The sequence below is a fragment of the Oncorhynchus mykiss genome, chromosome 10 (genome assembly GCF_057628025.1).
Source record: "Oncorhynchus mykiss isolate SJ-2025 chromosome 10, ASM5762802v1, whole genome shotgun sequence".
Taxonomy (NCBI): Eukaryota; Metazoa; Chordata; class Actinopteri; order Salmoniformes; family Salmonidae; genus Oncorhynchus; species Oncorhynchus mykiss.
Window position 1 is genome coordinate 26,552,143 of NC_143031.1, and position 18,632 is coordinate 26,570,774.

An 18,632-nucleotide genomic window follows, 5' to 3' on the forward strand; every position below is an offset into this window, starting at 1 on the left:
ACTACACCAGTGGGTGGTTGGCCAGATATGGGAGAAAGTCGGCAGGGCAGACGTAGATCTTTACGCATCATGAGATAACAGTGTAGTTTATTTTTAAGCCCTCCCAGTTTCTGTTTTGCTAATTCAGTTCGAGGTAAAGCAATCTCTAAGCAGCGGTTACCTCATTGGATTGTGGAGGCATATACAGTGCATTCAGAAAGTATTCAGACCCCTACCCTTATTCCACATTTTGTTACATTATAGAGCTTTGCACACTCTTGGCATGCTCTCAACCAGCTTCACCTGGAATGCTTTTCTCACAGTCTTGAAGAAGTTCCCACAAATACGGTGCACTTGTTGGCTGCTTTTCCTTCAACAGGTGTGTTGGATCATTGTCCTTTTGAAAAACAAATGATGGTCCCACTAAGCGCAAGCCAGAGGGGATGGCATATCGCTGCAGAATGCTATGGTAGCCATGCTGGTTAAGTGTGTCTTGAATTCTAAATAAATCACTGACCGTGTCACCAGCAAAGCACCCCACACACCACACCTCCTCTTCCATGCTTCACAGTGGGAACCACACATGCAGAAATTATCCATTCACCTACTCTCCGTCTCACAAAGACACGGTGGTTGGAACCAAGAATTTCACATTTGGACTCATCAGACCAAAGGACAGATTTTCACTGGTCTAATGTCCATTGCTAGTTTTTCTTGACCCATGCAAGTCTCTTATTGGTGTCCTTTTAATAGTGGTTTCTTTGTAGTAATTGCAGTAATAAGGCCTGATTCACACAGTCTCCTCTGAATAGTTGATGTTGAGATGTCTGTTACTTGAACTCTGTGAAGCCTTTACTTGGCCTGCAATTTCTGAGGCTGGTAACTCTAATGAACTTATCCTCTGCAGCAGAGGTAACTCTGGGTCTTCCTTTCCTGTGGCGGTCCTCATGAGAGCCATTTTCATCATAGCGCTTGATGGTTTTTGCAACTGCACTTGAAAAAAGTTTAAACGTTCTTGAAATGTTCTGTATTGACTGACCTTCATGTCTTAAAGTAATGATGGACTGTCCTTTACATTTGCTTATTTGAGCTGTTCTTGCCATAATATGGACTTGGTATTTTATCAAATAGTGCTATTTTCTGTATACCACCCATGCCTTGTCACAACACAACTGATTGGCTCAAATGCCTTAAGAAGGAAATCAATTCCGCAAATTAACTTTCAACAAGGCATAACTGATAATTGAAATGCATTCCAGGTGACTACCTCATGAAGCTGGTTGAGAGAATGCCAAGAGTGTGTAAAGCTGTCATCAAGGCAAAGGGTGGCTACTTGGAAGAATCTCAAATAGAAAATATATTTAGATTTTTTTAACACTTTTTTTTGTTTTTGGTTACAACATGATTACATATGTGTTATTTCATTAGTTATGATGTCTATACTATTATTCTACAACGTAGAAAATAGTAAAAATAAAGAAACCCTTGAATGAGTAGGTGTGTCCAAACTTTTGACTGGTACTGTAGTTGTAAAAGTTTTAAAGAATTTGAAGTTAGAATAGCCTCAACATGTGAAAGTCAGTGGTAGTGTCTGCAGTAGTTGACTGGTTATAGTTTAATTGATTGATTGGTTGGTTTAAATGACAGGATAGCCTGAACATGTGAAAGATGGTTTGGTGTTTCTAGCTGGAATGGTTCAAGAGTTACAATTTATTTTTTTCCTAATTTATCCTAGATCGATAGAGCTAGGGTCACCATATTTGATGACAAACAACGTATATATTTCCTCTACCATTAGCAACTGTAATTTAATTTATAGGGTAAATGAGTTTAAATTAAATAGACAAAAAACAAAACTACCGCAACCTTACTTTTGTACCTGCCGGTTGGGTGGGAGTAACACAGCCTTGGGATGGGAGTAACAGCTGGTGAGAAGTGCATAATATCTGTCTTATCTCCATGTTTCTGGCTTGTAATGCTGATTACTTTCAACAAATCAGCCATAATTTCATGTTTGTGTCAATTTTGAATAATTAATGCTATAGGTTAACCAAATTAAACATGCGTCAACATTGCAATATTTTGCCTTACAATATTAATTGGACTAAAATGGATCACATAATAGCTATATTAACCGTAATTTTCTCATCTCACTTTAGTGGGAATGTAGTAGGAAATGTTGTTCAACATTTTCAATGAGTTCATGCTTAGCCCTACCAATCAGGTGAGCTCCAGCTGTCATTGTCATGCGCACTCGTCCTGTCTTGATAGAATAAACGTATTTATTCTCGTCACAAACGGCAACTCATCATGTTTATCACCTTTTCATGGCTTGACATAAGGTAATTGACCACCGGAATCATGAGAATAATTATAAACCGGGTGGTTCGAGACCTGAATGCTGATTGGCTGACAGCTGTGGTATATCGGACCTTATACCACGGGTAAGACAAAACATTTATTTGTACTGCTCTAATTACGTTGGTAACCAGTTTATAATAGCAATAAGGCACCTATGGGTTTGATATATGGCCAATATAGCACGGCTAAGGGCTGTGTCAAGACATTACGTTGTGCATACCAACAGCCTTTAGCTGTGGTATTTTGGCCATATACCTCACCTCTTCAGGCCTTACTGCTTAAATACATTTTAACCACGAAGATGTCAATAAAAGCTTATGTGAGAAGCTGATCCATCAAGTCAATTGATTAAGGCATAATGCTAATGATGTTTTAACTTTCATACATTGTCACTTGTTGATATTTTGCTAACATAATAAAAGCTATATCAACTAGAAGAGACAATGGGCTGTGCTTTAATGTTTTGTTTTATTCCAGGTCATCAGTTTACATTGTTACTTTTGTTCCACCCATCTCTCTTGCAACTTCTCTCAGGCTAACACCCAAGACTATCTAGCATGATACTTGAAACCTATGCAGTCACTAGATGGGTTACAAAATGACATATGTTTGGAACCTTAAACAACTAAACACAACTCTCAACTGAAAAACACTTCCAGGCCCGTTTTTTTAAAACATATTGTTGCTCAGTGGTTCCCAAACTTCTTATAGTCCTGTACCCCTTCAAACATTCAACCTCCAGCTGCGTACCCCCTCCAGCACCAGGGTCATTGTATAATGCAGAAAATACACGAGAGTTCAGGGGCCTTGCTTTAAAAAAGTTAAGCATTTTCATTGTCGTGTCCAGAATGTCTTTCAAGCTGTCAGGCATTCTGTTGGCAGCAAGAGTCTCTCGGTGGATGCTCCAAGTGGTGTTGGGAGCAACTGCTTGCACGTGCGTTACCACTCCACTATGTCTCCCTGTCATGGCTTTTGCGCCATCAGTACAGATACCAACACATCTTGACCAACAAATTACATTTGACGTCACAAAGCTGTCCAGTACTTTAAAAATATCCTCTCATGTTGTCCTGGTTTCCAGTGATTTGCAGAAGAGGATGTTTTCCTTAATTGACCCCTCACAAACATAACGGACATGTGGCAGGCCTGGCACAGCTCCTGTTATGTCTGTTGACTCATCCAGCTGTAACGCATATAATTCACTGGCTTGCATGCAAAGCAGCAATTGTTTCAAAGCATCTCCTGCCATGTTACTGATGCGCTGTGAAACAGTGTTTGATGAAGGCATTGTTTGTATAGTTTTTTGGGCCTTTTCCACCAGCATTGTCCCAGCCATATCCGCGGCAGCAGGAAAAGTTAAGTCCTCCACGATAGTATGGGGCTTGCCTGTCCTAGCCACTAGGTAGCTCACCATAAAAGACGCTTCTAAACCCTTCTTATTAATGGTATCTGTTGCTTTTGTAACAGTATAGCTTCCGTCCCTCTCCTCTCCCCTACCTGGGCTCGAACCAGGGACCCTCTGCACACATCGACAACCACCCTCAAAGCATCGTTACCCATCGCGCCACAAAAGCCACGGCTCTTGCAGAGCAAGGGGAACAACTACTTCAAGGTCTCAGAGCAAGTGACATCACCGATTTAAAAAGCTATTAGAGCACACCACCGCTAACTAGATAGCCATTTCACATCGGTTACACTCACCCCCCTTTTGACCTCTTTCTTTTCCACGGCAACCAGTGATCCGGGTCAACAGCATCAATGTAACAGTATTGCTTCCGTCCCTCTCCTCGCCCCAACCTGGGCTCAAACCAGGGACCCTCTGCACACATCAACCACAGCCACGCTGGAAGCATCGTTACCCATCGCGCCACAAAATTCAACTACTTCAAGGTTTCAGAGCAAGTAACGTCACCGATTGAAGCGCTATTAGCGCGCACCACCGCTAACTAGCTAGCCATTTCACATCGGTTACACTTTTATATATGTTTATATATGTCTTACTACTCAAAAGTCGTCTTTATTCTCGCTCAAACTCCTGTGGCTTATTTTTCAAATTGTCATGTTTCGTTTCTAAATGTCTGCGCAAGAGTGAAGGTTTCCGCGAGAGAGTAACGGTTAATGTGATTGGATGTTAATTATTTGACTAAGCTACCGGTAGTTGACATTGTGTTGTTATTTCGCTGAACAATAGATGGTTTAATTTAATTTTTTGACAGTGAAACGAGGTTACCTACTCAGGCGAGAAAAAAACTCACCCAAATATATAGCACCGTTGGAAAATATAAATGTACTGTTTGAATTGTTAATTGTCAATCATATTTTTATTTGGCGTATCCCCGATGGGGGTACCCCTGGGGGGTACTCGCAATGCCATCAACAGTAGGTGGCGAAAATACACCTTATGAGTGTACATTTCCAATAAACCTTGAAGAAGGGCTCCAGATTTTGTCAAGATAACATCAAAAGTTTGCATTTGAACTCTAACCCTTTTCCTAACCTTAACCTAATTCTCCTAACCTGCCGTGTAAAATTGAATCTGACTTTAATTTGACAAAAGCTGGATGCCTTCTATTCATGACCTATGTGGGTGCCACAGGGTTCAATTCTCGGGCCGACTCTTTTTTTCTGTATATATCAATGATGTTGCCCTTGCTGCGGGCGATTCCCTGATCCACCTCTACGACACCATTCTGTATACTTCTGGCCCTTCCTTGGACACTGTGCTATCTAACCTCCAATCGAGCTTCAATGCCATGCAACACTCCTTCCGTGGCCTCCAACTGCTCTTAAACGCTAGTAAAACCAAATGCATGCTTTTCAATCGTTCGCTGCCTGCACCCGCACGCCCGACTAGCATCACCACCCTGGATGGTTCCGACCTAGAATATGTGGACATCTATAAGTACCTAGGTGTCTGGTTAGACTGTAAACTCTCCTTCCAGACTCATATCAAACATCTCCAATCCAAAATCAAATCTAGAATCGGCTTTCTATTTCGCAACAAAGCCTCCTTCACTCACGCCGCCAAACTTACCCTAGTAAAACTGGCTATCCTACCGATCCTCGACTTCGGCAATGTCATCTACAAAATAGCTTCCAATACTCTACTCAGCAAACTGGATGCATTTTATCACAGTGCCATCCGCTTTGTTACTAAAGCACCTTATACCACCCACCACTGCGACCTGTATGCTCTAGTCGGCTGGCCCTCGCTACATATTCGTCGCCAGACCCACTGGCTCCAGGTCATCTACAAGTCCATGCTAGGTAAAGTTCCGCCTTATCTCAGTTCACTGGTCACGATGGCAACACCCACCCGTAGCTCGCGCTCCAGCAGGTGTATCTCACTGATCATCCCTAAAGCCAACACCTCATTTGGCCGCCTTTCCTTCCAGTTCTCTGCTGCCTGTGACTGGAACAAATTGCAAAAGTCGCTGAAGTTGGAGACTTATCTCCCTCACCAACTTTAAACATCTGCTATCTGAGCAGCTAACCGATCGCTGCAGCTGTACATAGTTCATCGGTAAATAGCCCACCCAATTTACCTACCTCATCCCCATACTGTTTTTATTTATTTACTTTTCTGCTCTTTGGCACACCAGTATCTCTACCTGCACATGACCATCTGATCATTTATCACTCCAGTGTTAATCTGCTAAATTGTAATTATTCGCCTACCTCCTCATGCCTTTTGCACACAATGTATATAGACTCTTTTTTTTACATTTCTACTGTGTTATTGGCTGGTTACTCCATGTGTAACTCTGTGTTGCTGTCTGTTCACACTGCTATGCTTTATCTTGGCCAGGTCGCAGTTGTAAATGAGAACTTGTTCAACTAGCCTACCTGGTTAAATAAAGGTGAAATAAAATAAAAAAATATCTTGTTACATTTATAATTGATGGCTTACTGGCCAATTAGATGAGAGCTCTATGCTTATATTGTTTGCAAGCTGGTTTGAGTGTCAGACAGAATTGACCATCTTCCCACGCCAACTGTACAAAAGGCTGTGAAGTATTTGTAGTTAATCATATTAGTAATCTTAGTTCATCATATCAGAGCCATAGCTCCGCCCACCGCTGAAGTGGAGCAGAGCATGCTGGCCGATCTCCAGCTCAGGGAAGAAGATCAGCTCGAGAGAAGTCAAGTGAGTAAAAGTTCCATCCACCCTTGTTTTCCCATCAGTTAGCTTTCATTGTTAGCCAAGGCCAGTGTGAGTCCTTGTTGATATACCCCCCACACACACTTTGGTTGAAGCAAGTTGCCAGACCACTAAGTGCCTTAGTTTGACTAGTGTAATGTAGTGCGCTATAAACACAACAAAGTCCACCTTCTTCACTATTAGCATGTCGGGATCCTTCTCCTGCATGGCATTCACTGCAGACTGTGGGACATCCACTACCATGTCCTCTACTCACTCCTTCAGCTATTTTCACTGCCTCCACATAGGAGACCTGCTGGATGGCCCTGATCCTAGCTACTGCAACCTCCTTCATCAGTACAGGGCACTACGGGAACGTGATTCCCATCACAACATGCTTCATCTAACTCAACTCCTACATACTTATTCTTTCAACAAACACTTGCCACATGTCCAAACTTTTTCCAATTGTAACACTGCAGCGGCTTCTGTACATACGGTCTCACCACATATCTCACATACCCAGGTTTTTACAATAGTTGGGAGAACCACTTCATCAAATGACAGTAAAACCGATTCTTTGTGTCCTTCATTCAATTCAAGGAAAGTGCGTCTACCACTCCTGGAATGTTATCCCTAAACCACACAGCCTCTATGTCCAACAAGACACCAGAGATGACACCTTTTAATCGGTGCCCTACTCTGAAAAGCATAGATTTCCACATCATATGTCGACATGTTGAGCCACAGAGCGTTCTTCTTTCGACACACACGAAATCAACATCATACCGCTACTGTCCTGGTCACTCTGACCAATCCCACTTTACCCAACTCGTCCTTCACCATCTTCGAGACCGCAAACTGGTCACCCAAAAAACAATCCTTGCTCATGAATAGACTCTCCAACCATAAACTGCTGTTAATTTCTAACTTTAGCCATTTTTACTCCACCCTTCTTCACCAACTGTACTGGGCCAATAGAATCACACAATACTTCCACCATTGCTCCTCTAGTCATCCCCCGGACTCCCTCGCTCTTTGCTGTGAAAGATGCGAGTTTGTCATCTCGAAATAGCCCCCGTATTTTTGTCTGTTTGCTTCACCAATTTTCTCAATTTCGTCCGCATATCTGGAACCCCTCTAGCCATACCCTGATATATACAGTGGCGAACCAACCGAACACTTTTTCGCGGGAAGGAGTTCCTATGACCCGCCCCTTTCAAACGAACATTTGATTGGCAGTATTTTCTGTGTCATTGGTCTGAGACTGGAATTTATTCGTTTGAATAATAGTTGTCATGGTAACGTTCGTATTCAGCCTCCATTTTGTTAGCCACTTTCCTTTTCCCCAAAAAATGTTTTACCTTCCCGACAGAATAGTAAATTCACTAATCATAGCAATGACAGAAATGGATTCAAATAATCCATAAAGGGTTGGTTATAACGTAGCGGCTGTGCTACAACGGCGTTAAATGAGTACGTTGGTGGGCTGTAGTTTATAGTCTGCCCGGCCGGTTCGATGCAAAGGTTTGGGAACACGCGCCATTTTGTGAAATATACACAAAAAAGCCTTAAAGAGAACAGGGTCTTCAGGTTTGTAGTCATTTTTAATCATGATTTGGAAGTAATGCTGCTCTCGTTACAATTAATGTCTCGAACAGCTAACAGTATACATGCCTAGCTGCATCGAAATGTTGGTTTCCCTATGGTCAGATCGAATACGTTTCCGCCGTTGACCGCGTTGGCGAGTTGACTGAGAGGCGCTGTTGATTTGGAAAAATAATTGACATCTATTCAGAGGCGTGAGGGTTGTACGTTGGGAAATCTGGGGGGCTCCATGGAGAAGAGACTGTATCGCCGTAAGGCATTGAGAATTGTAAATGAGGATATGTTTCTGGAATAGGAAGACTGACAGGCAGCGACCAAGGTAAGTTTGCGCTGTAACTTTGACTAGCCAGTCACATTGCTATCATTGGAAACAGACACAGCAAGCTAGCCAGCTGACGTTACAGCTAGTTCTAGCGCCAAATAAGATAGCTAGCTAACGTTAACTGGTAAACGGTCTAACCAACGTTAAAGAATGTTCACTCTTGGTTGGAAAACGTGCACCCCCATATAAATGTAACAATTAACATTAGGCTTATGTATCGTTAATCACATTGCTAGCTCGCTAACTGTTTAAGCCATGCTAGTGTAGTTGGCTAGCTATGTGACTTTCCATTGCCACAATTAACAAGTTAGATAACGTTAGAAACCTAGCCTTAATCCATCCCAGTAACGTTAGGTCAGCTAGCTAACGTGTTAACTACTTCAATTCAGCTGGCTAACTTGGATAGTTAGCTAAATGTGAAAACTTAGCGTAGCAGCTACAAATGTAATTCCGTGGAAGGAAGTATTGCTAGCCTACGTTTAATTAGTTAACTGACCTAACTTTAGCTTGTTAAAAAGCAAAGGACTTTGATTTTAAGTTAGCTATCTACGTGTGTGCCACACTTCTAGCACTCCTGCTAACGTTACTAGCTACCTAACGTTACTGCTTGTTAGCACATAATTCAACGTAGCTAAGCTAGCTAACATTAACCGGTCTTGTAGTTAAGTAATACAATTGACAAGGTAACGTAAACTAGCTACAAATACACCTCAGGCACATGGGTTAAATAGAGTCCATCTCAATCATACGTTGCCTTCCAGCTAGCCTGGTTTGTAAGTAAACATACTAGCCAGCTGGTTAACTTGACAAGTTGTCAGTTGCCACAGAGATGCGGGCATGGATTGATGGCAAGCTAGTCATAAGGATGGAGTTTAGCCACTTCAACGCATTCTATCTTGATACTGCGTTATCAACTAGATAACGTATTTAACTTGGCCTGTAACGTTAGTTAATGCTAACTAGAAAGATGGCGAATGTTCATCCGGTCCCTCGATAGCTCAAGTTTGCGTCCTTGGCCTCCCAACCGCTTGAAGCTTTCTAGCTAGTATAGATGGGAACCGCATAGGTTCACTTTGCATTTTATTTTTTATTAACAGCCACAAGGTCATTACTGGGTACGTTCATAAATACAGTTGAATGCTAATGTGACTAAGTGTGTCCTGTGTGTTTTTTTTTTGTTTTTTTTTTCTCACCTTTATTTAATTAACCAGGTAGGCAAGTTGAGAACAAGTTCTCATTTACAATTGCGACCTGGCCAAGATAAAGCAAAGCAGTTCGACTCATACAACGACACAGAGTTACACATGGAGTAAAACAAACATACATTCAATAATACAGTATAAACAAGTCTATATACGATGTGAGCAAATGAGGTGAGATAAGGGAGGTAAAGGCAAAATGGCCATGGTGGCAAAGTAAATGCAATATAGCAAGTAAAACACTGGAATGGTAGATTTGCAATGGGAGAATGTGCAATGTAGAAATAAAAATAATGGGGTGCAAAGGAGCAAAATAAATAAATTAAATACAGTAGGGAAAGAGGTAGTTGTTTGGGCTAAATTATAGGTGGACTATGTACAAGTGCGGTGCAGTAATCTGTGAGCTGCTCTGACAGTTGGTGCTTAAAGCTAGTGAGGGAGATAAGTGTTTCCAGTTTCAGAGATTTTTGTAGTTCGTTCCAGTCATTGGCAGCAGAGAACTGGAAGTAGAGGCGGCCAAAGAAAGAATTGGTTTTGGGGGTGACTAGAGAGATATACCTGCTGGAGCGTGTGCTGCAGGTGGGAGATGCAATGGTGACCAGCGAGCTGAGATAAGGGGGGACTTTACCTAGCAGGGTCTTGTAGATGACATGGAGCCAGTGGGTTTGGCGACGAGTATGAAGCGAGGGCCAGCCAACAAGAGCGTACAGGTCGCAATGGTGGGTAGTATATGGGGCTTTGGTGACAAAACGGATTGCACTGTGATAGACTGCATCCAATTTGTTGAGTAGGGTATTGGAGGCTATTTTGTAAATGACATCGCCAAAGTCGAGGATTGGTAGGATGGTCAGTTTTACAAGGGTATGTTTGGCAGCATGAGTGAAGGATGCTTTGTTGCGAAATAGGAAGCCAATTCTAGATTTAACTTTGGATTGGAGATGTTTGATATGGGTCTGGAAGGAGAGTTTACAGTCTAACCAGACACCTAAGTATTTGTAGTTGTCCACGTATTCTAAGTCAGAGCCGTCCAGAGTAGTAATGTTGGACAGGCGGGTAGGTACAGGTAGCGATCGGTTGAAGAGCATGCATTTAGTTTTACTTGTATTTAAGAGCAATTGGAGGCCAAGGAAGTAGAGTTGTATGGCATTGAAGCTTGCCTGGAGGGTTGTTAACAGTGTCCAAAGAAGGGCCAAAAGTATACAGAATGGTGTCGTCTGCGTGGAGGTGGCTCAGAGACTCACCAGCAGCTAGAGCGACCTCATTGATGTATACAGAGAAGAGAGTCGGTCCAAGAATTGAACCCTGTGGCACCCCCATAGAGACTGCCAGAGGTCCGGACAGCAGACCCTCCGATTTGACACACTGAACTCTATCAGAGAAGTAGTTGGTGAACCAGGCGAGACAATTATTTGAGAAACCAAGGCTGTCGAGTCTGCCGATGAGGATGTGGTGATTGACAGAGTCGAAAGCCTTGGCCAGATCAATTAATACGGCTGCACAGTAATGTTTCTTATCGATGGCGGTTAAGATATCATTTAGTTCCTTGAGCGTGGTTGAGGTGCACCCATGACCAGCTCTGAAACCAGATTGCATAGCAGAGAAGGTATGGTGAGATTCGAAATGGTCGGTAATCTGTTTGTTGACTTGGCTTTCGAAGACCTTAGAAAGGCAGGGTAGGATAGATATAAGTCTGTAGCAGTTTGGGTCAAGAGTGTCTCCCCCTTTGAAGAGGGGGATGACCTTAGCTGCTTTTCAGTCTTTGGGAATCTCAGACGACATGAGAGGTTGAACAGGCTAGTAATAGGGGTTGCAACAATTTCGGCAGATCATTTTAGAAAGAAAGGGTCCAGACTGTCTAGCCCAGCAATTTGTAGGGGTCCAGATTTTGCGGCTCTTTCAGAACATCAGCTGACTGGATTTGGGCGAAGGAGAAATGGGGAAGGCTTGGGCGAGTTACTGTGGGGGGTGCAGTGCTGTTGACCGGGGTTAGTTGCCAGGTGGAAAGCATGGCCAGCCATAGAAAAATGCTTATTGAAATGTTCAATTATAGTGGATCTATCAGTGGTGACAAGAGTTTCCTATCCTCGGTGCAGTAGGCAGCTGGGAGGAGGTGCTCTTATTCTCCATGGACTTTACAGTGTCCCAGAACTTTTTTGAGTTTGTGTTGCAGGAAGCAAATTACCTTTTGAAAAAGCTAGCCTTTGCTTTTCTAACTGCCTGTGCATATTGGTTTCTAGCTTCCCTGAAAAGTTGCATATCACAAAAAATATCCTGTGCAGAATGCCACAGGATGTTTTTGTGTTGTTTAAGGGCAGTCAGGTCTGGAGAGAACCAAGGGCTATATCTGTTCCTGATTCAACATGTCTTGAATGGGGCATGCATTTAAATGAGGAAGGCATTTAAAAATAATTTAAAAAAACGTTATCCTCTACTGACGGGATGTGGTCAATATCCTTCCAGGATACCCGGGCCAGGTCTATTAGAAAGGCCTGCACGCTGAAGTGTTTCAGGGAGCGTTTGACAGTGATGGGTGGAGGTCGTTTGACCGCTGACCCATTACGGATGCAGGCAATGATCGCTGAGATCTTGGTTGAAAACAGCAGAGGTGTATTTAGAGGGCAAGTTGGTTAGGATGATATCTATGAGGGTGCCCGTGTTTACAGCTTTGGGGTGGTACCTGGTAGGTTCATTGATAATTTGTGGGAGATTGAGGGCATCAAGCTTAGATTGTAGGATGGCTGGGGTGTTAAGCATGTCCCAGTTTAGGTCACCTAACAGAATGATCTCTGAAGATAGATGGGAGGCAATCAGTTCACATATGGTGTCCAGAGCACAGCTCAGGGCAGAGGGTGGTCTATAGCAGGCGGCAATGATGAGAGACATGTCTTTAGAGAGGTGGATTTTTAAAAGTAGAAGTTCATATTGTTTGGGTACAGACCTGGATAGCCTACAGAGTTCTGTCCTACTATCTCTGCTGTTGATTGCAACACCGCCCCCTTTGGCTTTTCTGTCTTGTCTGAAAATGTCGCCAGAGGAGGAGTAGGATAAGGGTATGGCTAAAAGTTACGACAATTGGTCGTCTAGGACATCCGGAACAGAGAGTAAAAGGGGCAGGTTTCTGGGGGTGATAAAATAGCTTCAAGGTATAATGTACAGACAAAGGTATGGTAAGATGTGAATACAGTGGAGGTAAACCTAGGCATTGAGTGATGATGAGAGCGATATTGTCTCTATAAACATCATTGAAACCAGGTGATGTCACCGCATGTGTGGGTGGTGGAACTGGAAGTTTGGATAAGGTATAATGAGCAGGGCTAGAGGCTCTACAGTGAAATACACTAACCAGAACAGCAATGGACAAGGCATATTGACATTAAGGAGAGGCATGCTTAGCCAAGTGATCATACGGGTCTAGTGAGTAGTGAGGTTGGTTGGGGTCACGGCGATTCAGACAGCTAGCCGGTCCATCGGTAGCAAGCTGGTAGAAGATGGATGTCTGTTTTTAACCACCTCGTGCGTTTCCGTCGGTAGATTGGTGTGGTTCCGTGTGGTAGAGGGGACCAGTCCAATTAGCAAAATAGTTATAGTCGCCCAAGAAAATTTTTCGATAGACCTATTCAGATAGCAGCCGATAAGACCGCTAACGATGAGCTGGCCGCAGATGGGCGTTCAGGTTACGTCGCGACGGAGGGGCCAGTTGGATAACTCCTTCGAACAGATAACGTCGGTAGTCCATTCGTGAAGGCCCGGTGGGGCTCCGCATCAGCAGTAAAATGGGTCCGGATAGGTGATTGTAGCCCAGGAGTGGCTGATGGACCTCTTCAGCTGGCTAGCTCCGGAATAATTGATGTTTGCTCTGGGACTGACGTTAGCCAATAGTCACTCGGATAGCAGCTAGCTAGCTACAAGATCCAGGTGTAAATGTCCAGAGCTTGCGGTAGAAATCCGGGGATATGGAGAAAAAAATAGGTCCGGTATGCTCTGGTCTGAGTCGCGTTGTACAAAACTGCCGATAGCTTTCCGAGCTAAAGGATGGCTGATCACCGCCAACCGTGGTTAGCTGACTCCTAACGTTAGCCAGTGAACTTGCTAACTTCTGACTAGCTTCTGTTGTGGATTTCAGATTTGAGGTGAATAATATATATATATATATATATATATATATATATATATATATATATTTTTTTTTTTTTGTGAGGTGGGTTGCAGGAGAGTATTTTGAAGTTGAGTTTTTAGAAGAAAAAAATATATAAAAAATGGAGTTGGCTAGCAAAGTTTGATAGTTAGCTAACACGTTGACCCTAGTCACGTGTAATAATGGCCATTGTTGGTAGGCACTGACTTGACTATTACTAATTGAAATTGAATGAGGAATTTCGTAGCTGACACGAATAGTTGAATGGAAGTTCCACATCACAAAATGAACATTACACAATTGATGTAAAAAAATATACACTGACTGAAGCAGCAAGTTCAGTAGGGAAAACTAAACAAACCTCGCGTTACTAATTTGAGGAGAACTCAGAAGAGGTAGCCCACCTCTGCGCTCATGCAAGTAGGCATACCCATGACTTTGTACATTTCAATTTGTAAAAAGCCTGTACTAGTATGTTTTTGATGAGTCAAATAAGTTTTATTTTGTTTTTGTAGAGAGCTGAATGGCTTTTATTATAAATCAGAAATTTAACGATTTTAGGAGAATTTAACTTCAGTCAATTCCTCCTCTTCAAAGGTCTTGGAGAAGGCCCATATTTTACAGGCCAGACCATGATGAACAGTCAACTGAGGTAGTAGCACCTGTTCACCATGACGTTTTCCATTCCTAGTCATTCCTTTAATTCCTTGGTAACTTAGGTCTAATATAACAGCTACAAGAGTATTGCACAGCAAGAGCAAAGCACCTCTTTGAATACACCTCATGGTATGGATGGTCTCAGGTTGGCCTTTGTTTGAAGTTTAACTGGTGGGTCAATCAGTTATCTTGTGACGCTATAGGCTAATTTTATTTAAAGGTGCTTCTGGTTCATTCATGGCATGGTTAGTTTCTTGGAAACAGAATTACCTCAGGGACACATTCTCTAACTATCTAGGCTACTTATAGAACCATTCTATGCTGAGTGTACTTTACAGTAAACATTTACATTCTCCATGCCTTTGACTTCATTCACAGACACACACTCCTCAAGTTATTTATAGGGTCATCTGTGTCCCAAGATTACTACCAGTAATTTCTATGTTGTTTCATATTTGACTGTGTATGGGTGATATCCGTGAAAGTAAAAACAGTTATTTTCAATAACACGAGTGTAATAAATAGATTAGCTGACATCACAAACTATTTGTGCGCTTCCATGGGCAGAAGTCAGCATGTTGCTATTCTGGATGGCCAGATTACTAGCAAGATTGACAAACTGTCATGTAGAGAATCGTAAATGGCTCATTTCAGCTTGTTTCATCTTGTTCATGATACCATGTCTTGTTTTTGAGGTGGTTTGATGGATTTCATATCAATGTTAAAATTTACTAGCTAGCTAACCAACAACTGTAAGTATGTATTTGAGACAAGTTCTCAGTGTGTAATTATAAACTTTTTTTTTTACATTGGAGACTAAATATGGCTTGTCAACAATATAAGCCAACCCTGTCTGTTTTGCCCCATAGTTGCACTTGCGTTGGTTGTTGCTAAACAACCAACCAATTATGAACATTACATTGAACATGAATGAGAATGGCTTGTGCACTTACACATATAATTTATTAAACCTTTATAGCTCTTTTCATTAGACAGAATCTCAAAGTGCTTGTAAAGCAAAATAAATAATTTAAGTCTATCGACTACAACATTAGCTAGATCAAGTCTGTTTGAGTGGTTCTTCTACCCAGGTCACACTTGTGCATGTGAACGGATGTTGCTGCAGCAATGTTGGAATGGTTTTAAAATGTATCTAGGTTTAACCTTTATTTGCTCCATCATGATCGGTTGAGGTTCCATGACTATTTAATCGAATGTCTATTTTTAAATAGAATTGTATACTTTTCTCAAGTCCTGCCCTCCTTACCTCCTGTTTCTACCCAGTTCAACATTTTCTCATGAAGCTCAATCCCCAATTCAAACCAATTGAGAAATATCCTCGGATCTCAAACTGTGTTTTTAATACACAATGAAATTTAACAGACTGCCCTTTGCTAATTAGGAGATTCTGGTATGTTGTGGTGGACTGTCATTGAAATCACTTCACTATTTTTCTAGTAATACATCAGTGATTTCATATTTTCTGCAAACATTCTGAAGAAGTAGCCTACGGTAAGGGAATAAGCCATTGTTTTGTGTAGCCAGTTAGCATGAGGAAACAGTCATGTATAAAGGCTTTCACAAAAAAAACGTCCCTATTAAATGTTGACTACAAAGTAGGCCTACTTGGCAAAATTATCATGATGACTTGTATCAATCTCATGGGCATTTGTTTTGCAAACTCACCCATCACGTGCACTACAGAATAGAGGTCGACCGATTATGATTTTTCAACGTCGATACCGATTATTGGAGGACCAAAAAAGCCCATACCGATTAATCGGCCGATTTATTTAAATTTAAATTAAAAAAAAAAAAAATCATATTTAAAAAAAAATTAATATATATATATATATAATTTTTATTTTATTTGTATTATTATAAAAAATAAATAAAAAAACGGCCGAATAATCGGCCGTTTTTTTATTTATTTTTTATAATAATTAAAAAAATATATAATATTAAATAATAATAAAATATTAAAATATAAATATACAAATTTTTTAATTTAAAATAATTTATTTGTAACATCAATACTGAATGAAAAATTATGTTAACCTAATATAATACATCAATAAAATCAATTTAGCCTTAAATAAATAAACATGTTCAATTTGGTTTAAATAATGCAAAAACAAAGTGTTGGAGAAGTAAAAGTGCAATATGTGCCATGTAAAAAAGCTAACGTTTGAGTTCCTTGCTCAGAACATGAGAACATATGACATTTGGTGGTTCCTTTTAACATGAGACTTCAATATTCCAAGGTAAGAGGTTTTAGGTTGTAGTTAATATAGTATTTATAGGACTATTTCTCTCTATACCATTTGTATTTCATATACCTTTGACTATTGGATGTTCTTATAGGCACTATAGTATTGCCAGTGTAACAGTATAGCTTCCGTCCCTCTCCTTGCCCCTACCTGGGCTCGAACCAGGAACACATAGACAACAGCCACACTCGAAGCAGCGCTACCCATCGCTCCACAAAAGCTGCGGGGAAGGGGAATAACTACTCCAAGTCTCAGTGAGTGACGTTTGAAACGCTATTAGCGCACACCCAGCCAACTAGCCAGCCATTTTATATCGGTTACACAAGCCATTATTTAGCTAAATATGCAGGTTTAAAAAATATATACTTCTGTGTATTGATTTTAAGAAAGGCATTGGTGTTTATGGTTAGGTACAGTCGTCCAACGATTGTGTTTTTTTTCGCAAATGCGCTTTTGTTAAATCATCCCCCAGCGTTGCATCGATTATATGCAACGCGGGACACGCTAGATAAACTAGTAATATCATCAACCATTTGTAGTTATAACTAGTGATTATGATTGATTGTTTTTTATAAGGTAAGTTTAATGCTAGCTAGCAACTTACCTTGGTTTCTTACTGCATTCGCGTAACAGGCAGGCTCCTCGTGGAGTGCTATGAGAGGCAGGTGGTTAGTGTTGGACTAGTTAACTGTAATGTTGCAAGATTGGATCCCCCGAGCTGACAAGGTGAAAATCTGTCGTCATTGAAAATAAGAATGTGTTCTTAACTGACTTGCCTAGTTAAATAAAGGTATAAAAAAATCGGTGCCCAAAAATACAGATTTCCGATTGTTATGAAAACTTGAAATCGGTCCTAATTAATCGGCCATTCCGATTTATCGGTCGACCTCTACTCTACTGTCACCAATCACTCTGACAATGCAAATGTATTCCAAAATCTAATCAAACACTTCGTGAGAGCCCATGAGCTCATGTTGCTCAACATTTCTATAGGCTATGCAATTGCGGGAGGACTGAGTTATGGCCTCTAATAAAAAGAGGATCCCATCAGCTTCCATAGGCTAGGCCTACTATATTTATTTATTTATTTCTCAACTTTCCTAATATTAATTTATGGCTGCAATCCCGATATCGGGATAAGTGTCATCAACAACCGCTGAATAGCATAGCGCTACATACAGTAAATATTTATGAAATCACAAGTGCAATATAGGAAAACACAGCTTAGCCTTTTGTTAATCCACCTGTCGTGTCAGATTTAGAAATTATGCTTTACAGCGAAAGCAATCCAAGCGTTTGTGTAAGTTTATTGATCGCACGATAAACCATTAAGTACACTTAGCATCATGTAGCTCTGTCACGAAAATCAGAAAAGCAATCAAATTAATCGTTTACCTTTTGATCTTCGGATGTTTTTACTCACGAGACTCCCAGTTACACAAAGATAATTTTTTAGATCCAAAATACCTCTGTTTGTTTGTCGCGTTATGTTCAGAAATCCACAGGAAAGAGCGGTCACGACAGCGCAGATGAAACTTCCAAATAGTTTCCACAATGTCCACAGAAACATGTCAAATGTTTTTTTTATAATCAAACCTCAGGTTGTTTTAAAATATATAATCGATAATATATCAACCGCAAATGTCTTTCACAGTAGGAGAAGGGAAAACGATGGCTGTCCAAATTCTGTTGTATGAGCGAAACTCATGTGACCACTTGACGCAATGTTATCGTTCTCTCATTTTTCAAAATAAAAGCCTGAAACTATGTCTGAAGACTGTTGACACCTTGAGGAAGCGATAGGAAAAGGAATCTGGTTCATATCCAGCAAAGGGAGGCTATGGAACATGGAGTTTTCAAAATAGAAGCCACTTCCTCTTTTGATTTTCCTCAGGGTTTCGCCTGCAATATCAGTTCTGTTATACTCGCAGACAATATTTTGACAGTTTTGGAAACTTGA

The 18,632-nt window shown here is 41.2% G+C and overlaps 1 protein-coding gene across 26 annotated transcripts in view; it reads left to right on the forward strand.

Moving 5' to 3' along the window:
- Positions 1-18,632, forward strand: part of LOC110533558 (dual specificity tyrosine-phosphorylation-regulated kinase 1A) — a 56,280-nt gene that overhangs the window by 13,766 nt on the left and 23,882 nt on the right. For 4 of the 26 annotated variants that reach the window (XM_090186232.1, XM_090186239.1, XM_090186237.1 and 1 more), the window contains exon 1: positions 7,782-8,408. The exons of 12 other annotated variants lie outside the window; for them this stretch is intronic. The gene's annotated coding sequence lies outside the window, so the exon portion shown is untranslated. Of the gene's footprint in view, positions 1-7,733; positions 8,409-18,632 lie in introns of those variants that run through there. 10 more of the 26 variants (XM_021617887.3, XM_021617889.3, XM_021617886.3 and 7 more) reach the window with 9 other exon arrangements.